Raw genomic sequence first — 22,228 nt, 5'->3', positions numbered from 1 at the left:
AGCTTGACACCTCAAGTTTTGCCGCAAGGGATGTCTTTAGCGTTGCTCTGCACCTTAGAAGACAATGCGGTAGATGTTTTCGCGATGGCCGCCCCTTCTGAACCCCACGCTCAACATCAGTCTGCCACTTGCTCCGACAGTGCTATTACTTCGATGATCGCTTCCAACTTAACACCGCAGCAGACTGATGAGCTCCACCGGGTTCTGCTGTCCTACATCGACGTATTTGACATCAGCGGCCGTCCGTTGGGGAAAGCTACCGGTATGAGCCACCGCATAAACACTGGTAATGAGCATCCTATTCATAGGCGCCCATATCGGGTGTCGGCGGCCGAGCGTCACATCATCCAAAGTGAGGTCGACAAAATGCTCGCCAAGGACATCATTGAGCCATCTTGCAGTCCTTGGGCTTCTCCTGTAGTGCTAGTCCGCAAGAAAGACGGTGCATGGCGTTTCTGTGTGGATTATCGACACCTAAACAAAATTACCAAAAAAGACGTCTACCCTCTGCCACGAATAGATGATGCGCTTGATTGCCTCTATGGGTCCCACTATTTTTCCTCCATAGACCTTCGTTCCGGCTACTGGCAGATAGATGTAGATGAAATGGACCGTGAAAAGACGGCATTCATCACCCCCGATGGCCTATATCAGTTCAAGGTCATGCCCTTCGGCCTTTGTAACGCTCCAGCCACCTTCGAACGAATGATGGACTCCCTGCTCAGAGGATTCAAATGGTCCACATGTTTGTGCTACTTGGACGACGTCATCGTCTTTTCACCAACGTTTGAAACTCACATAGAGCGCCTCTCAGCCATCCTGGGAATCTTCCGTCGCGCTGGCCTGCAGCTCAACTCGTCCAAATGTCACTTTGGACGCCATCAAATCACAGTGCTTGGCCATTTAGTAGACGCCAACGGTGTACAACCAGACCCGGCAAAAATCAGCGCCGTCAAAAACTTTCCTGTACCACGATCTGCGAAGGATGTACGCAGCTTTATCGGACTATGCTCCTACTTCCGACGCTTCGTGAAAAATTTTGCGCACATAGCGAGGCCGCTTACGCAGCTCCTCAAGAAAGAAGTCCCGTTTTCATGGGGCTCCGAAGAGGCTTCTGCGTTCTCGACTCTCGTCGCTCTTCTCACTACCCCTCCGATTCTGGCACACTTCAACCCTGCTGCCCCTACGGAAATCCGTACAGATGCAAGTGGGCATGGCATTGGTGCAGTGCTGGCTCAGAAACAACATGGCCATGATTGCGTTATTGCATATGCCAGCCGCCTCCTATCCGCCCCTGAACGTAACTATTCGATAACAGAGCGTGAGTGCTTGGCTCTTGTATGGGCGGTAGCGAAATTTCGACCTTATCTATACGGACGCCCATTTTCGGTAGTTACCGACCACCACGCACTCTGCTGGCTGAACTCTCTGAAAGATCCATCAGGCCGCCTTGGTCGCTGGGCTTTGCGCCTGCAAGAGTTTTCCTATTCGGTGGTCTACAAATCTGGCCACCTACACCGTGATGCCGATTGCCTCTCCCGGTACCCTGTCGACGATCCTGAGGACACTGACGAGCCCACGGAGAACTCTATCTTGTCAGTGTCCGACTTCCTTAATATAGGGGCAGAACAGAAGCGTGATCCAGAGCTGCTTGACATCATCAGCCGTATGGAATCCTCCACAAATGATGCTTCCGTCCGCTACTTTGTCATTCAAAAGGGTGTGCTATACCGTCGCAATTTCCGACTAGACGGGCCCGACCTTCTCATTGTTGTGCCTAAGCATTTGCGCCGCTGTGTTCTCACCGAACTTCACGACGCTCCCACGGCTGGACACCTTGGCGTATCCCGCACGTACGAGCGCGTCCGGCGCCGTTTTTTCTGGCCAGGCCTTGCTCGTTCGGTACGCCGATGCGTCGCCACATGTGACCTATGCCAACGTCGTAAGACACCATCGCTGCTACCCGCTGGCCATCTTCAACCAATTGACATACCCGCGGAACCATTTTACCGTGTTGGGTTAGACCTGCTTGGTCCTTTTCCCACATCAATATTGGGAAACAAATGGATAGCCGTTATCACAGACTACGCTACACGCTACGCTATTACGCGAGCTCTACCGACCAGCTGTGCAACCGACGTCGCTGACTTCTTGTTACGGGACGTTATATTGATTCACGGTGCGCCGAGACAGCTTCTCACAGACCGTGGCCGTACATTTTTATCCCAAGTCATCGCCGACATTCTGCGTTCTTGTTCGACGCAACACACACTGACAACCGCTTACCACCCTCAAACAAACGGCCTTACGGAACGATTTAACCGCACTTTAACAAATATGCTCGCTATGTACGTGTCGCCCGACCACCGAGACTGGGACCTTGCCTTACCCTACGCAACTTTCGCGTATAATTCATCCCGTCACGACACAGCGGGCTTTTCGCCGTTCTACTTATTGTACGGAAGAGAGCCGACTTTACCACTGGACACAGTCATCTCAGCTCACACCTCGTCCACCAGCGAGTATGCCCGCGACGCGATTGCGCGAGCCGATCATGCCCGTCAGCTCGCTCGCGCTCGGCTGATGGCGTCGCAAACCAACCAATGCCGTCGGTACGATGCGGAACATAGAGACGTACATTTCGCTCCCGGTACCCTCGTTTTACTCTGGTCCCCTCATCGTCGCCTGGGCCTATCCGAAAAACTTCTGTCTCATTACACGGGACCCTATCGTATATTGCGTCAAGTAACACCTGTCACCTACGAGATCAGCCCCATCTGCCCATCATCATCTACTATGCGGCCCAGTGATATCGTACACGTCTCGCGGATCAAGCCCTACAATAATGCGTCAGATAACGACCTTTAAAGCACCGGGACGGTGCCTCCGCCGCCGGGGGTCATGCTACGTGCCAGTGCATGGAGCTGAAGAAGACGAAGCAGATAGACTGGCACGAGCTAATCTGTGTGGCTGGCGCTGCTCGCCTAACCGTCTGTAAATACATTGGTGACTACCCCTCTGAGTCAGTCTCCTTCACGTAACAATATACTCGCAGGCACGCGCCGCGCTGCGTCGCTTTACGCATGCGCGTTTCAGCGCGTCCGGCATCCCTTCGTCGCGAAAAGAGGGAGACGCTGTGTTGTCTGGGTAACGCATCGGCGTGAAATGCAATGTGTCGCATATCGCGCTGGTTGCCGTCGGGCCGCGCCGACGAACGCTGGTGGCGCCTCGCGTCAGACTATAGAGCATTTTCTCTCAATACGTTTTAAGTGTGAATACACTTTATAAGCCACCCCAAACCATCCACCGCCGTCGGCGGCGTCCGCAGTCTTCTCTCTATCTTTAAAAGAAAAAGGACTTGGCGGGCCGCAGCGCGACGCTCTACCGAATAAGCCACGGACGCGACGCTGATATCAGTGTCAGTAACGCGCCTTATACCCCCTGCCCCTTCGCTCGCTCCTCCGCTCTCCTCGCTCGCTGCAGCTGCGCGCGCACCCCTCTCTCTCGCGCGCCCGCCTTCTCTCTCAGTCTCCCGTCGAGAGCGGGTCGTGAGGGGGAGTAAAGTTAAAATCCGTTGGCATTCGCCAGTGAGTTAACGTAAACTCCCCCGTGTGATCAAATTGCGATTCCCAGGAACCATTACACCATAATGGCACCATAGTGTGATTAATAAATATAATAGTGCGAATTAATGAATACCCCTCATAGCATCACCCCGTGTATTCGCACTTAACCATGTTCACCCTCGGGGAAATGCTTGGGAGTTTTTTTCGAGGGACTAGGCTATACAGTGTTCGCGTTTTGCTGACGTAGCGTCACTGTGCCCAGCGTGCGCGCGCTTCAATGCTACATCGGAGTGTATACTGCGCCCTTCATGATGCGCTCGCGGCCGTTTTGCTAGATCCAATTATACCAAGTTTGCTGTTGTGTGACGTCAATGGATGACGAAATATATGACTGGTGCAAACATGATAATTTTGACACGTGTGTCATGTAAGAACATGACAACATACTACGCTCATAGCGTGCTCACGGCCGTTTCGCTTGCTCCACATATACTAAATTTGGTATCACGTGACGTGACTAGATGACGAAGGTAAACGACACATCCAAACATGATAATCATGACACGGAAGTCATGTACGGCATCATTTACCTCCACCTCGTAACGTTATGCTGACATTGAAGTGACATATCAACATTTATCATTCGTGCTTCGCATATCATCGATTCCCACTGTACATGGGATCTGCCTTTTTTTTTTTTCTGGTTTCGTTAGAACGAGACCGCACTGAACAAGAAACGAGTATATATATCTTTAATTGCGCATATACGGCCGGCGTTTCGTTCACTGACAGCCGTACGGGCAGTGAAGTGTCATTGTGCACAGATACGAACTTCTTTTTACCTAAAAGGATGAAATTCCATGGGCCACCGTGAACTCGGAATCAACATATCGCTCTATTCCCTTTGGGAAATCGAGGGTGCGCGATTCATACGACGTCTTTTTTGACGATGGAGACGTGAGGGACTCTGTCGTGATTCTCACTTCCGAATAAAAGGTGCACCGCAACTATATTTTCGTGCGGGATTTCGAGACTGCCAAGTTTGCGTGATTAGACGAATATGGAGGGACCTATTTCCCCTGGCAGAGAATCTAGAGAAATGAAAAATTAGTTTGAACATCGTTCTTCGAAGCGCTCCACTCGATTCACTCAATAATAGAAGCAAAGCTTGGAAAAAGCTGGCGTCGCCCAGTGGCGTCTTAACTCGCCCCCTCTTTTACAAGCAATAAAGTACGGTCCGAGCAGGGTACGTCCTGAAAACTGACGGTTTGTTTGACTTTGATTGATTCCGCGTGACTACAAAGCGATTATCGCTACATTTACGCTAAACATTTGGGGGACCCCTAACCTTCGCCTTTAAGAGTTGAAAGTGATAGCGGGGTTCTTTTCCCCGTGCTCACTTCAAACACTTCGTGTAGGACATCTTTTCGAACTTGCTATACACCCACCACATGGCCTTAAAGGGGTACTGACACAAAATTTCTGGGCCGAGCTATCCTGCGGGGTCGATTCTCGTAAACATTCGTATATCATCTGCAAGATATCAACAGCGAATATAGCTCGGAAGATATTTTAAATTAATTTTGAATTTTGCGTCAGCGACCGACTCCATAGCGCTATAGACACCCTCGGAGGAGACCCCGAGGTGACCCCCATATAGGTCCCCCACGTCACTACGCCGCGGTCATTAAAAAAAGTTATGATGACGTCCTAGCCGCCATTTTTCTTTTGCCGCCTTAGTTCCCGAAGTCTATATTTCTCGGCGGCTGGTTGCGAGTACGTGACCGTGGCGCACGCTTAGAAATGTTTTATGTTAGGCGGCATTCCAGTTCAGTTTGCTATTCGAAAATAATTCTTGATGCGGACCGTGTGGAAGTGCGTCATAGTTCTGTTTGCTGACGTGCTCAAGTGCTGCACACGCTAGGTGGCGACAGTTGCACCCAGTTCTTGGAACTCTCTCAAACCGAAACTGAAACTGATTCATAATGAGGGGCTGTAAATAATTATCTGTCGCGTGCTGCAGCAAACGATGTGTCGTGTCGTGACTAACAGGCCCCCAGCAACGCATCGCAGCACAAAAACGCGAGGCCAAACTTTTTGTGTCAGTACTCCGTTAAGGTTGCAGTAGCGCGTGTGGCTTTTGTAGTGGGTGACTGGCATTAAACTATGAAGTCATTATGATAACCCCAACTTCTGACGCCTGACGGCAACGTACGCTTGTACCGCGCATTATTATTTCCACCCACGCACTACGCGTGCAGGTGTGCGCTTACCCCGGACAAGCGGAAATAGGCGGGTGGCGCCATGTACTGAGCTGTTTGTGAGCTTCGAAGTGATGTATATAAACTTCACCACTCGCCGGAAGTTCTGGTGGTGCCGGACAGAGCCATATATCGCACCACTTGGCATGGCCAGGCAAACATGAGTGCGTGTATACACGAGTGCACTGCACATCGCTGCTACGCGCACGCAAGGTATTGTTCCGCCGGCAGGTACGCCAAGTCCGCCGCGACGTGATCAAGCCCAACGTGTGCTGCTGGACGGAAGGACGGAAAAACATTATTTAAAAAAAAACCCTGCAGGGTTACCAACCCGGGCTCAGGCCACCCCGACGTTTTGTGCGGTGAGGCGTAGCCTTTCCACCGCTGTCCGGGCCCGCTGGATTGCCCACAGTTGGTCGTGCAGATCTGAGCTAGTCAGCGCACTTAGCCAACGCTCCTCGAGAAGGTCCGGTTTTATATTGTCCTCTCGGTATATTACTGTGACCTGTGTGCATTGCCATAGAATATGTGCTGTTCAGCACTACAAAGCATGCCGACACGATCACGAGAACACACTAAAGTGCGCGGCATGTATCGCTATACGATGTGCACGACGCGTCGTGCGAAATAGAGCGGTCTCATGGAGTCATGTATTGCGGCGAAACATTTATGAATAGAGCTCGTAAAGAAATGCATATGGCTGTGAGCGTATTTGTCCCGTATGTAGGGATGTAGGCACAAAAATGAAAGAAAACGTAATCTGAATTGGTTCCTACATGCCGGCTAGGTCGATGTCTGAGTAACAGCCATCGTTTCGCATCTGCAGGGCTCCAAGCACGGCCAGCGCAGCTAGAGAGAGAGAGAGAGAGAGAGAGAGAGAGAGACAACTGTATTTCCAGCGAGGCTAGACGCGCGCCGCCTCCCGGCCGAAATCAGATCGGCGTAGACACTAGTGTACGCAGAGCATTTAGGCGCGCTTACGACATATGCGCATGCGTAGCCTTCGGGCAGCGTACGCCGAGCGTACGTGTGGTTCAGGCTTTACGGCAATATTTCATGTCGACGCGTGTATTTGTTTAAGCAAGTTACTTTCACTGCATTTCCAAGCCGAGGATTCGTGTGTTTATAAAAAAAGGGGTAACGATTTAGAGTACTTGGTATACTCTACTATGGGAGAGCATAAAGCCATCCCTGCGACTAAGCTTGAAAGCAACGTTCCTATTTCACTATATTTTTTTTTCAGCAATACTGCTCAGATCGGGCGATAGAGATGATGCAAGATCCTTTAATATCAAGAAAAGCCGCCAGCGATGCCCCGGTGACAGTTGTAAGTTTTCATTGAGAGCTTCATGAAGATATGATTAGCGAAAATCCCAGACCTGGGGTTTTCATTCCAGCTGAATGTTATCAAAACCTTCTAGCTCAATTTGCATCGTAATAGTTTGAAAAAGAAAACAGCACTGGAATATATTATATCATTGCAAATAACGTACCTAATTACTTCCATCGGGAAACAAGGAAAGATGCGAAACAACTACGGGGATGCTTTTCCAATTTCATCTCAAACTTGATCTAATGACGCTAGACTTTAGAAAATATATGAGAGAAATAAATGATTTCGTCTTAACAAACATACAGTTCTTCTTTCAAAGTTGTTTGATTGTGTATACGGCTGGCTCCTTCTACGCAACTGGATCCATCTTAGAGCGTACTGCGGCATTCTCAACTCTTACATCAAAGGCTTAACGAAGTTTTCTGATACGACGAAATTGTGATCACGTGAGTCTTTCAGTTTTCGTCTTGGCATGACGTCAGCCGTGGCTGCATGCGTGGTGAGTTCGCACTCTATAATTGTTGGTAATGGAAGACGCAGTGACTTCCTTCCACTTCCGGTCTTGCACCGCTTCGGAATGGCCATGGTCGATACCTTTTACCTGAGAATCGTAGTAGAAAAGGAGATGGGGCCGAACGAGCGCCACGAGTGTGTCGCCGAGATTGTTGGCTCGCGGATACCGCTAGGTTCGCCACGGGTTATTTAGGTCTAGAGTTACTGTATATGTTACTTTTAGGTAGCAGAGTTGCGCCAAAGTACGCCGTCATGGGTTCAAAACAAAGCGGCATGTGAAACAGTCAATGTGCACAGACGCTCCCCCAACACACTTTAGAATTAACAAAGTCTCTTTCAACATCGAACCTTTAAAACAGAGAGGTGTATTCTGTCGCATACTACTAACCCATTACGGTGAGTGGTGTACAGGATGATGAATCCAAAATAAGTATGAACCAGGTGTTTTGTTATCAAGCCACGCCGTGGCGTTTTCTCTGGCGAAGAATGCAGTTATCTGCGGAATACTTCTTGAAGCTTTGATCAACCGTAGTCGTAAAGCTGAGTCATTAATACCGTCCATGTTCTAAGCAATTTCCTCATTTCCCTATATATAGGAATCGTTATAACAAGAAAGGGAAACTTGTTTTTGAAGAGGGAGTTCAGAGTTTATTGTACATAGTTTCAGCAAATTGCAAACGCGTGTTCGGAACGGCAAGCAGCTCAAAAGTTGCAGCGCACACCTCAAGCAGAAAGCACGTACAAAATTAGCGCACACAGGACGAGTGCGGCCAGCTCGACACTTACAGCGCTCTGAATGAAAGGTGAACGAAACGAGCGCACAAGTATAGACAGGATCAGTGCAAAGAACTGTCCCATTTTTTTTTTGTTTCATGTGTCAGCAGCGCGCTCCTTTTGTAAACGCGGCCGTGGCAGTGTGCGAAGTGACCTTCGTCCTCTCCCGAATTACGAGTGTGATAAGGGCGCGTGCAGGAGAGATCACGCTCCATGGAGGCGGGGCTTCGTGGAGGCGACGACGTTTAGAGCGCGCTCCAAACGTGAGCCTGTCGTGCCTGAATGTAGGAACATCGCAACCTAGAAGTAGTTACTGCGTAACTATGGAAGCGAAAAAAACAAGGACAGAAAAGAGCGCTGACTTTCAACAAAAGGTATTGCTGAAAGTCGGCCCTCTTTTCTGTCCTTGTTCTTTCGCTTCCGCACTTACGCAGTAACTATTTCTAGGTTGCGCTGTTCCTACCTTCAGTTATGTCCTACAAGACTTGCCCAAGTTTTCGCACTTCATAACCTGTCGTGCCATTTCACCACTGATAATAAAAACGCGTTAAACTTTAGAAGTTCTGAGGACTTCCAAACGGTACAAACGGTGTATGGTGTATATGAATGGCTTGCCATTAGCACTTTACAACGTGCGCTATGCATGGCTAGGGTTGGCGCTTCGGGCTAACAGTCGAGAGGTTGGTGTTTCGATTCCACGATCTATCTATCTATCTATCTATCTATCTATCTATCTATCTATCTATCTATCTATCTATCTATCTATCTATCTATCTATCTATCTATCTATCTATCTATTGTCGCGGTTCAACGTAAGCAGTGCACCGAGACGTGAGTCCGAGAACCGACGGCGTGTGTTTTTATGCAGGAGCCAAGAGCAGGCGAGCAAAACAAAAGCACGTCGTCTTCTTCAGTCCCCCTTTTCACGAGGCTGTTGGCGCGCACCTCGTCTTCGTTTTTTGTTTCGGGCGCGGCATTTGCCTCCCCTTAAAAGAGCATCACCCCGATGCTATAGCTGAGACAGTAATTTGCGCAAGAAGTCACTTTGTAGAAGCGACGGTGCCTCGCAGAGTCACTCGCTGACGTATGGCTTAATGCGCACTACGTGCACAAGCTCAGGTCGGTGCTGGCGACGCCTTGAACAGTTTGGGCTATCCGGGACGACTTCATAGGTAACGTCACTTAGTCGTCGCAACACTCGATAAGGTCCGAAGTACCTTCTGAGCAATTTTTCGGATAGTCCCCGTCTTCGTACAGGCGTCCACACCCATACCCTGTCCCTGGTTTCGTACGTTACAGGTGTATGACGTTGGTTATAGCGGCCTGCGTCGTACTCTTGCTGTTGGTATATTCGCAGACGTGCGAGCTGCCTGGATTCCTCTGCGCGTTGAGTAAACGCGTCAGCACTCGTTTCGTTGTCATCGCATTCGTGTGGCAGCATCGCGTCTAACATCGTTCTTACTTCTCGTCCGTGAACAAGGCTGAATGGGGCCATCCGTGTGGTTTCTTGTTTCGCAGTATTGTATGCGAACGTTATGTAAGGGAGAATCTCGTCCCAGTTTTTGTGTTCGAAGTCCACATACATTGAAAGCATGTCTTCCAGAGTTTTGTTAAGTCGCTCGGTCAACCCGTTGGTTTGTGGATGGTAAGCTGTCGACTTGCGACGAATAGTACCGCTGAGCACCAACACATGATCTAGAAGCGCGGCCGTGAATGCGGTTCCGCGATCTGTTATAACGATCGATGGCGCACCGTGTCTCAGCACAATGTTCTCTACGAAGAACCGGGCTACCTCCTCTGCTGTGCCTCTCTGGATGGCTTTTGTCTCGGCGTAGCGAGTAAGGTAGTCGGTCGCCACTATAACCCAGCGATTACCAACACTAGAGGTGGGAATTGGGCCCAAAAGGTCCATTCCGATCTGGTCAAATGGCGTTGTCGGGATCTGGACAGGGTGTAGCAAACCGGCTCGTTTCGTTGGAGGTGACTTGCGCCGCTGGCAATCGAGGCAGGTCCGAACATGATGCTTTACGGTAGCGGTGAGTTTAGGCCAGTAATATCTCCCTCGAACTCTGCTCAGTGTGCGCGTGTAGCCTAAATGTCCAGATGTTACCTCGTTGTGGCACGCTTGCAACACCTCAGAATGAAGAGTGGTAGGGACGACAAGCAGGTAGGTGGACACGTCTGACGAGTTCATTTTGTAAAGGACATTATTTCGCAGACAGAACGACGATAGTCCTCTTGTAAAGGTTTTGGGTACATTCTGGCTTCGTCCTTCTAAATATTTAATCAAGCCAAGTAGCTCAGGATCGTCATGCTGGTAATCTGCGATGGTTGACGTGTCGAGGATTCCGAAGAACGCTGTCTCTTCATCAAAAGCAGCAGCCGACTCTATTGGTGATCGAGATAGGCAGTCTGCGTCCGTGTGTCGTTTTCCCGACTTATGCACCATCGTTATATCAAACTCCTGTAGTCTAAGGCTCCAGCGTACCAATCGCCCGGAAGGATCTTTCAGACTTGTTAACCAACACAACGAATGGTGGTCACTGATAACCTTGAATGGGCGGCCGTAAAGGTATGGGCGAAATTTCATAACTGCCCACACCACGGCGAGGCATTCCTTTTCAGTGGTCGAGTAATTTGCTTCTGTGCGTGACAGAGTTCTGCTTGCGTAAGCGATCACTCTTTCCTCGTCATCCTGGCACTGTACAAGCACAGCTCCGAGGCCAACATTGCTGGCGTCAGTATGAAGCACTGTAGGGGCTGTGTCATCGAAATGGGCAAGCACGGGGGTCGTCTGTAGACGTTGCCGCAAGTCATTGAAAGCATCTTCCTGTTCGTCGCCCCAAACAAATGCAACGTCATCCCTCGTGAGACGAGTTAAAGGTGACGCAATGCGCGCAAAATCTGGAATAAATCGCCGATAATATGCACAGAGACCCAGAAAACGCCTCACTGCCTTTTTATCTGATGGTGTTGGAAACTGTGCGACGGCGGCAACGTTTTCGGGGTCTGGACGAACTCCTGCGTAACTGACGACATGGCCAAGAAACTGCAGTTCCTCAAAGCAGAAGTGACATTTTCCGGCTTGAGCGTCAGGCCTGTGGCCCGTATGGCCTGCAAGACCATTTGCAATCGTTCAAGGTGTTCGTCGAACGTTGTAGAAAACCCAATGACGTCGTCAAGGTATACTAGGCAGGTTCTCCATTTAAGGCCAGAGAGAACGGTATCCATGAGACGCTGGAAAGTCGCAGGAGCGGAGCACAAGCCAAATGGCAAAACCTTAAATTCGTACAGTCCGTCTGGCGTCACGAAAACGGTTTTTTCACGATCCCTGGGGTCTACTTCAATTTGCCAATATTCGCTCTTTAAGTCCATGGAAGAGAAGTAACGTGCGTTTCGAAGCCTGTCAATCGAATCATCCATGCGGGGAAGCGGGTACACGTCCTTTTTTGTAACCTGATTTAGCTTTCGATAGTCCACACAGAAACGCAGGCTGCCGTCCTTCTTTTTCACTAGAACAACAGGTGATGCCCAGGGGCTTTTTTCGACGGTTGAATGACGTCGTCTTCAAGCATTTTTGTTACCTGCTGTTCTATCGCTTCTCGCTCTTTTGAAGCTACACGGTACGGATTTTGATGGATTGGTCTAGCCGTGTCCTCTGTGATGATTCGGTGCTTGGTCAAGGACGTCCGGCCAACTTTCGAGGTCGACGCAAAACAGTCGTGGAACTCGTCTAGCAGCACAAGCAGGCGTTCCCGCTGTTGCTGAGTTAAAGTAGGGCTGACGTCAAGGTTAGGTGCTAGGTGACGTTGGTCTTGTGCAGGTGTTGCTTCGAGTGCTGAAAAGCAGTCATGAACATCTGCGATCTCGTCGAAATGTGCCAACGTTGTGCCTTTTGGAAGGTGCCGTCGCTCGGAGGTGAAATTGGTCAACAGCAAGTTCGTTCGGCCGTTGGTGACATTGACTATTCCTCGTGCTACGGAAATCCCGTGAGTGAAAAGCAGCGAGGTTAGTTGGTCGGCGACTCCTTCACCGTCGAACGGCACGTCACATGCTACTGAGACGAGGATACATGATCGAGGCGGCACGACTATATTGGGGTCTTTGAGACGAAAGGATTTGTGCTCTGGTGATGTAGGATCAGTCAGACGAGCACTCTCGTAAAATGAAACCACGCGGTCCGGGATGTTGATTATTGGGCCATGCTCCCTGAGAAAGTCCATTCCTATAATTAAATCTTTGCAGCACTCTGGGAGAACAATGAAAGTCGCGACGAAAGAAGAATCTCCTATGCTGATTCTTACTGTGCATCTTTCAGTAGGGAGCAGCAATTGACCACCCGCTGTTCTTATATGTGGTCCTGTGCATGGCGTTCTTACTTTTCTAAGATGATCAGCCAGCTTGCGACTTATTATGGAAAAATCAGCCCCCGTATCGACTAAGGCCGTCACTTGCTCTCCGTCAATAATTACATTGAGGTCGGCGCTCACCATTTCGTCGTTGTTAATATTCGTCGGCGTCAAGTCGTTCTGTCACGGCAGTACTGGGGACTTTTTATCGTCTTGTGGTCGGGCTGCGACCTTACCCCGAGAGGTCGCCGCCTTTTATTTCCCCGGTAAGGGCTGGGCGACCTTGTTCCCCGAAGGTCAGCAAAAGTACGTCGATTCGGTGATGATGTCTGAGCAGGGGATGGAGAGCGTTACCTGTGGGCGGAATTGGGCTGGCGAGGAGGAGGCGACTCGTGATAGGGAGACCAAGTTGTTGAAGGTCCTCGAAAACCAGGGTCGTCATGGCGGACAATGTAGTCGTCATTGGCACGGCGACCGTCGTACCCTGGCCGAGACGGGTGAAGCGATGTGTCGCGGTACCAACAATAGCGAGCTATATGGCCGGCACCACCACAGTTGAAGCAGAGAGGGCGCTGATCGACGGTGCGCCAAGCGTCCGTTCTGCGAAATTGTGGGCGTCTTATGCCCTCTCGTGGTGGTGAGTAAGGCGCGGCAAGTGGTGGCTGGTGGCATGGAGACATAGGAGACATGGGCTGACGTCTGAAAGCCTCCTGCAACGGTTGCGACGAAGGTGCGGCTGTAGGTGGCTGGTAGTATGATGTAATAGGTGGGATGGGTGGTGGTCGGCGGACAGCGTCAGCGTAACTTAGTTGACGCTGATCGCGAACGAGATCAGCTGCTGAAAAAGCGTGCCTAAGTTCGTCACGAACGACTGCGGCAACGGCGGTCACTGGTGTATCCACTGGAGGAGTCCAAAGCTTCCGAATTTCTTCGCGGACAATATCTCTGATAAGGTCACGTAGGGAGCCCTGATTGTCCAGAGTGACTGAAGCGGCGTTGATTGGGGTGATAGTGGACGAGCGATCATATTGCCTCGATTTTTGGTGCAGAGCACGCTCAATGGCAGTGGCTTCTCTTATAAAATCGGCCTCGGTAGTTGGGGCATTGCGCACAAGACCAGCGAACAGTTGTTCTTTCACGCCGCGCATAAGGTAGCGCAACTTCTCCTCGGACATGTTGGGATCAGCCCGACGACAGAGGCGCGTCACGTCTTCAGCAAACATTGCCACAGTTTCGTTAGGTTTTTGAAGCCTTAACTCGAGCAACTGCTGAGCCCGCTCTCGACGGTCGACGCTAGCAAAGGTGTCAATCAGCTGCTGACGAAAGTCATCCCATGTGGATATACGGCCTTCTCGATTCTCAAGCCACGTGTGAGCGCCGTCATCGAGAGTGAAATACGTGCGGGCGAGCTTCTGTTGAGCATTCCACTGGTTGATGTCGGCAACGCATTCGTAATGCTCAAGCCAATCTTCGACATCTTCGTGAGGGGCACCACTGAAGCGATCAGGCACAAGTGGCTGAAGAAGTGTTACCTGGGCTGGATTGGAAACGGGGCTGCCTTGTATCCCTTGGACCAACTGTGGCTGGCTAGCGGAGGCCATTGGTAGAGATACGTAATGCCTGGTAGAATGTTCGTCGAAGGAGGTCAGCTCAGGAGATAGGCCTAGCAACCGCCGACTGAAGCGGTGCACTGGTGTCGTAACAGGTGGCTGCGTGTCAGGACTTGATGAACGGCTCCCAGGTGGGGTGTTGAGCATCGGCAGGCTTGCTACCCAGCACCTCCACCAGTGTCGCGGTTCAACGTAAGCAGTGCACCGAGACGTTGCGTCCGAGAACCGACGGCGTGTGTTTTTATGCAGGAGCCAAGAGCAGGCGAGCAAAACAAAAGCACGTCGTCTTCTTCAGTCCCCCTTTTCACGAGGCTGTTGGCGCGCACATCGTCTTCGTTCTTTGTTTCGGGCGCGGCACTATCTATCTATCTATCTATCTATCTATCTATCTATCTATCTATCTATCTATCTATCTATCTATCTATCTATCTATCTATCTATCTATCTATCTATCTATCTATCTATCTATCTAGCTGCCTACGACTTTTAGCTCTCCTGGCTGTTTCAATAATGGTATGGATACCAAACTTGATATGGCACACAATGACTGTATGAAGAACTTGACTAGTCATAACTTAAAAATCATGAGATGTATGTCATGAATGTCATGATTCACATTTCATGGTCCTGCAGCTCTTGCGGTGGTTTGTTCACATGAGATGTTTCAAAACTGGTATGGTATGACATGGTTACATAGCGAACACAAGCGACAGACCCTAACATGAAAATCATGAGATGCGGGTCATGGAACAACATAACTACATGCCACGCTCATGATGCGCTGGCGGCCGTTTCGCTAGCTTCAATTAGACCAAATTTAGTATTACGGGACGCGAATGGATGACGAAGGTATGATACTGGTGCAAACATGATAAACATGAGATGTGTGTCAAGTGACAACATTACTACATGCGGCGCTCATGATGCGCTCGCGGCCATTTCGTACCTTCACTTGTACCAATCTCGGTATTACGCGATGCGAACGGACGACATACGTGAATGACACACAAAAACATGATAATCATGACATGCGTGTCATGTAAGAACATGACTACATGGCACACTGATGATGCGCTCGCAGCCATTTCGCTAGCTTCACATATGCCAAATGTGGTATTACGTGACGCCAATGGATGACGAAGGTATGTCACTGGTGCAAACATGATAATCATGAGTTGCGTGTCATGTGAGAACAGGATTACATGCCACAGTCAAGGCGCCAATAGATTTCGACGTGACGCGGTGCGCATGCTCGCCGGCGTTAATTCCATCGCGTCGCGCCGGCGTTGCCGCGTCAGGCGCCGGTCCCGCCATACACTCGCAGGCACGCGCCGCGCTGCGTTGCCTTTACGCATGCACGTTTCAGTGCGTGCGGCGTCCGTCCGTCACGAAAAGAGGGAAACGTGGTGTTGTCTGGGTAATTGTCTGGGTAATGAATCGGTGCGAAACGCAGCATGTCGCATTTTGCGCCGGTTGCTGTCGGGCCGCGCCGACGGACGCTGGTCGCGCCTGGCATCAGACTATAGAGTGCTCGCGTTCGTAGCGTCGCTGTGCCTAGCGTATACACTTGGTTCGGAGTATTAGAGCCTACTAGGTTGGGCCCTTCATGATGCACTCATGGTCGTTTCACTAGCTCCACATATACCAAGTTTGGTGTTACGTGACGTCAATGGATCACGAAATATGATAATCCTGACACGCGTGTCATGTAAGAACATGACAACATACCACGCTCGTAGCATGCTCACGGCCGTTTCGCTAGCTCCCCATATACTAAATTTGGTATCACGTGACGTGAATAGATGACGAAGGTAAACGACACATCGAAACATGATAATCATGACACGGAAGTTATGTACGGCCTCATTTACCTCCACCTCGCAACGTTGTGCTGATTTTGAAGTGACATATCAACATATCTCATTCGTGCTTCGCATATCATCGATGTCCACTGTACGTGAGATCAGTCAATTTTTTTACCCTTCATGAATGCGCTCGTGGCCGTTTGGCTAGCTAAACATATACCAAATTTGGTGTTACGTGACGTCAATAAATGACGAAATATATGGCTGGTGCAAACATGATAGTCCTGACACGCGTGTGATGTAACAACATGACAACATACCTGCTCATAACGTGCTCGCGGCTGTTTCTATAGGTCCACATACACTAAATTTGGTATCATGTGATGTGAATAGACGATTAAGGTAAACGACACATCCAAACATGATAATCATGACACGGCAGTGTACGGCATCATTTACTTCCACCTCATAACGTTGTACCGATTTTAAAGTGACATATCAACATTTCTCATTTATGTTTCACATTTAATCGATTCTCACTGTACATGGGATCCGCCATGGATTCGCCGTGGGGCGAAGCTCCTTAAGACCTCACGATGTCCGCCGTCTCCCGTCTGTCCGTAACACCATGTAACCTTCAACTTATAAGCAACAGAGGGCGTTCGTGGTAGCCGTTTTGCATGTAACCTTCAACTTATAAGCAACAGAGGGCGCTGTGGTTAGTTGTAGATCTGATGGCGCTGCTGTCAACGCTATACATATATAACCACGTTCCATACTACACACTCTCTTCTCTCATATGGACGAAGACGAGCGCAGGAAAGCGCGACGTGCTGAGTATCAGCGTCGCCGTCGGTGGAAAGCTACCGGGGAGACAAGAGAGAAGGAAGCAAATGCAAAGCGGCGACGGTGACAACAAAGTTCTACACCACAGACTAGGGCTAAGGAAGCAAAGGCTAAGCGGGAAAAACGCCAAGCTGACGCGCAGTTGAGACAACTTGAAGCGAATGCAAGGCGGCAACACCGACAAGAAAATTCTACACCAGGGACGATAGCTAATGAAGCTGTGATTATGAAGTCGAAACGTAACCTGGAACTCGGAACTTCATATCAGCTATAAAGAAGAATCACCGCTATATCACAATCGGTCTCAGCATTATCTCTTTGAATCAAAAATATATAAGTATCACAACCACAATCAGTCTCAGTACTATCTCAACTTTAATCACAATAATCACCTCCGAAAGCTTCGCCCCATAATTATCTTCAGCAGCTTGAAATGCAGTGATTTTTTTTTTACTTTGGAAGCTGTAGTTGGGCTTAAACGACCACTCCTAGCGCAGCCTTAGGTCGACCAGGGCGTTCTTCTCGTTTTCGAAGTGGGCGAAGTTGACCTCTTAGGTGCTCGGTCTCGACGTTTGCTTGCATGCAATTGCGGTCGGCGAAGCTGAACTGACCTTTACCCGCAATCACCTCCTCTTCGGTGCACCCACAGTCCATCGTGTGCGCAATGTTCCATGGCCCTCGAATGCATTGACGTTCGCAAAATGACAGACGCGCAACTCACGCAAATGCGCCAGTGAAACGCCGTGGGCTATGCCTAGGACGAGCAAAACGAGCTGTGCGCGTCCGTTGATAACGGAGTGGCGTTCTCTATAAGCTGCAGAATGGCGGAAAGTACTCGATTTCTCTCTCTCTCATATGCGTACGACATGGAGGAGGGGTTAGGGGGGACGAGAGGGGGGTGCAAAGTCAGCCTCATATATTGAAATCATACTGAGGGGGCGAAAAGGGGGGGGCAAAGCCAGCCTTATAGGGAGGAGGGGGGTGCTGTGGCGAAACTTCACCCTTCCTCTCCGCAAGGGGAACACTGCACATGCCTCTAAGATGACAACGAGACACACTCCACTTGCTCTACAATGATGATGCCCTATTAAAACAAAAACAGCCAACTCAATCCCACAGTGGGCTCCTCTTGGCACGGCTCGGCAATACTGACTGTTTTCCACCAGAAAGTATAGTATTTGCAACTTGCTTGTGTAGTGGAGTACGGAAACTGCACCTTACTGACAGCGTAGTGACGCCAACAATTGCTGCATTCTACAGAACTACGAGGAAGAACAGTGCGCGTGAAGCAACACAGGTCAACTCGTAACGCCTGAAACCGGGTGCTCCGTGCCCCTGTCTGCTCTCTCTGAGCATGTGAAATCAGGAATGGGGAGCTCGTGGTCACTAGGTGAAACAACATGAGTAAAGGAGAAACAACATATCCGAAAAAAAGACGTCAAAAATATACATTACGGATAGCGTAGTCTTAAATCTTCAAAGATTGTTACTCGTTTTCCAACTTTGGCTGTTTTGAGGGTCCAAGACACAATCTTACTGTCTGAACTTGACTGCACCTGCAAGAATGTGAAGATAAACTTCTCGTGGACAGCTTGAGTAGAGAAAGTACTTGGCGCAACAACACGTCACGATAACATCACTCATAATTGTGTTCAATTTCTTCAGAAATAGATAGAGAGATAAAGTTGTATATCAGCTCGTGATCAACCGATTGAAAAATGTTTTTGTGGAATAATGCTCCTCATCAGAGACACAAAAACTTCCATGGTATAACTAAGATTTGTCATGGAGCCTGGTGAGTGGCCTTTTAAGTAGTTGCCACAGTCGCCGTTCATTTCAACCAGTGTTGCCAGATGCTAGCGAGATAAGAAGCTAATAACCATCCCAAAAGAAGAAGAAGAACGTGGCCTGACTTTCGTGAGGAAGCGCAAAAGAAGCGGAGGTTAATTACCCTTTCCGTTCTTGAAAATAGTTTTAAATATGATGAAAAATGACATTCAAGTGAAAAGGGGAGTTGAAAAAAAATCACTTTCAGTATTTCGCTCACCGATAATTTGCGCAAACATGAACGAAAGCGCATATATACTTAACATTGTCTCCTAGGCAGTCCCCATTTGTTTCAATGCACGTTTTGCAGTTCATAATTATACTTTTAAATGTTGATTTCCCAAGATATGCTTGATATGGACACTAAAGTACACGAAGTTATTGGCGAACACGCTTTCAGTGAACGACAAACGTGCCATCGATAAACGTGGTTGTCACTAAAACAACTATATTGGCTGGTAAAATAGAAATAACCCAAATAAACAAACAAACGAACAACAACAAAAAAAACACCTACGCTATCGTAAAGCTTTGCTAGTGATTATGCAATAAAAAAAATAAAGCCCAAACTGACAACTCTGCTTTCGGCGCATAATGAAGCCCTTGATAGTCATGTTCTCACAGAATTTAATGGCTGCCAGGAAGATGCTCCAAATTGTACCGTGTGCAAAAAACGAAATATTCGGCCCACTGTAAATGGTGCGTTGAGTTGCCTAGACTTGTTCGCTTCGCAGTAATTTGTGTCATTTACTATGTGGGAGTTGTTGCTCTAAACGCTTGTGCAGTTTTATATCGGTTGGAGGACACTCGCTGTGGACGTGAAATGTTATTTTGCTCTTCCGTATTTATTTATCGTGCTCCGAATAAAAAAAAATTGCAGATCCCGAATAGATGATATGCGAAGTACGAATGAGGAAGGTTAATACGTCACTTTAAAGTCAGCACAACGTTACGAGGCGGCCGGACGTAATACACAGTAAGCACAAGTAGACATGTGACGCACACTCTATAGATAAGATGCAAGTATGTTGCTTATAGTCGCGTAATGACGGCACCACCAAAGTTTGCAATACCGGCCACAGCAGTGGTGGGAATGTAAATTATGCCGTGCATGACATCCATCATCCATGTCACGATTATCATGTTTGCGCCTGGCATTTGTGTCGTTTGTCCACGTCCCGTGCTACCAAATTTGGTATATGTGAAGATAACGACACGTCCACGAGCGCATCATGAGTGTGGCATGTAGGCATGTTCTTACATGAGACGCGTCATGATTATCGTGTTTGTGCCAGTAATATACATTCGTCATTCGTATCAAAATTTGGTATCTGTGAAGCTAGCGAAATGGCCGCGAGTGTGATGAGCATAGCATGTAGTCATGTTTTACATGACACGCATGTCATGATTACCATGTTTGCACGCGTCACTCCCCTTCGTCATCAATTCACCTCAAGTAATACCACAATCGGTATATGTGAAGCTAGCGAAACGGCCGTGAGGGCGCTATGAGCGTAGCATGTAGTCATGTTTTGTATGACACGCATGGCATGATTATCATGTTTGGACGTGGCATTTACCTTCGTCGTCCATTCGCGTCACGTAATACCCAACTTGGTATATGCGAAGCTAGTGAAACGGCCGCGAGTGCGTAATGAGTGTAGCATGTAGTCATGCGTGTCATGCTTTGTGCGTTAGGGCCTGTCACTTATGCTCGCTATGCAATCATGTAATACCATAATATAGTTTTGCCATCTGAATAAAACCACCGCAAGAGCAGCAAATCCATGAATGTAAATCATGACATTAATGACATACGTGTCTTTGTTTTTATGTAATGTCTACTCACTTGTGCTCGTCATACAGTCATGTTATGCCATACCAGTTTTTATGGATCCCCTAATAGAAACGGCCAGAAGAGCTAAAAGTCGTAGGTGGATACTTTGATAGATAGATAGATAGATAGATAGATAGATAGATAGATAGATAGATAGATAGATAGATAGATAGATAGATAGATAGATAGATAGATAGATAGATAGATAGATAGATAGATAGATAGATAGATAGATAGATAGATAGATAGATAGATAGATAGATAGATAGATAGATAGATAGATAGATAGATAGATAGATAGATAGATAGATAGATAGATAGATAGATAGATAGATAGATAGATAGATAGATAGATAGATAGATAGATAGATAGATAGATGTGAAGCCGCCGAAGTTCGCTAAAAAATGCTTCGCATTTAAAATGACTTTAAACGCTGAGTCAATGAAATCCTTTCGTCGTCTATGTCGGATGCTTACAGGTTAGCTTCTGTTTTACAGGCGTCTGGCGAAGAGCCCGAAACCATGACCGAAACGGAGGCTGCTGAATATATAGTGATGAACAGTGGAGTACTCCTTGGCCTGTACCTATGCTTGAAGGTAAGATGTGAACATGACATAGCACTCTATTTCGCAAGTGATCCTCTTACGCCAGTGATGATCCGTACTACACCGAAAAATGCCTATTAAGAGACATCAAAATGCCCTATTTCGGGGATTTTTCTCTGCAAAGGTTGACGAAATTTTCAGTATGTTTCCCTGTACAACAGTACTAATTTCCGCATCAATCCATGCACATACATACTATAATTACACGTGTCTCACGTACTGGCGACTTTTGAAATCATGACTAGCCCCTCCACTGCCGCACAACAAAATCATGACTTAATTCATGTACTGTTATTACACTGCACATTGTGGGTTTCAAGTCTAACACCACTAGTGAACAAGAAATCGATCCGCCTAAATACCGGAAACAAATTTCAAAGGTTATGCTTGCGCGGTGCATGCCTCAGAATCGATTACAGCATATGAAGACGCACTGTGACCGCTGGACATGGGCCGGGCATGTAGCGCGTAGGCAGGATAACCGCTGGTCATTAAGGGTAAGTAAGTGGATTCCCAGAGAAGGCAAGCGAGTTAGGGGGAGACAGAAGGTTAGGTGGGCAGATGAGATTAAGAAGTTTGCGGGTATAAATTGGCAGCAGCAAGCACAGGACCGGGTTAACTGGCGGAACATGGGAGAGGCCTTTGTCCTCTATTGGACGTAGTCAAGCTGATGATGAGGATGATGATAGGAGAATTCAACTATTCCTGAAATTATCGCAATATCACGATGATTCTCTTTTCCCCTTTGGTTCAAAATTACAGGGGAAATTCGCTTAAAAGGGGAAAATTCGCTGCACGGAACATCACCGTCTTACGCCCACTTGTAGTTGTGGCATTTTGTTTGACATTCGGAATTCCGTAGGGCATGGTTTCTACCCTCCAAGAGCTGTGGTGGAACATA

General features: G+C 48.4%; 1 long non-coding RNA gene across 1 annotated transcript in view; it reads left to right on the top strand.

The window, feature by feature from the left end:
- LOC142771867 (uncharacterized) overlaps positions 1–22,228 on the top strand; it is a 104,707-nt gene that overhangs the window by 70,735 nt on the left and 11,744 nt on the right. Inside the window, exon 2 of the long non-coding RNA XR_012886181.1 lies at positions 21,220–21,318. This is a non-coding gene — a long non-coding RNA (uncharacterized LOC142771867). The remainder of the gene's footprint in view (positions 1–21,219; positions 21,319–22,228) is intronic.

This window comes from Rhipicephalus microplus, chromosome 9, assembly GCF_043290135.1.
Source record: "Rhipicephalus microplus isolate Deutch F79 chromosome 9, USDA_Rmic, whole genome shotgun sequence".
NCBI lineage: Eukaryota > Metazoa > Arthropoda > Arachnida > Ixodida > Ixodidae > Rhipicephalus > Rhipicephalus microplus.
This window is presented reverse-complemented; position numbering and strand designations above follow the sequence as displayed.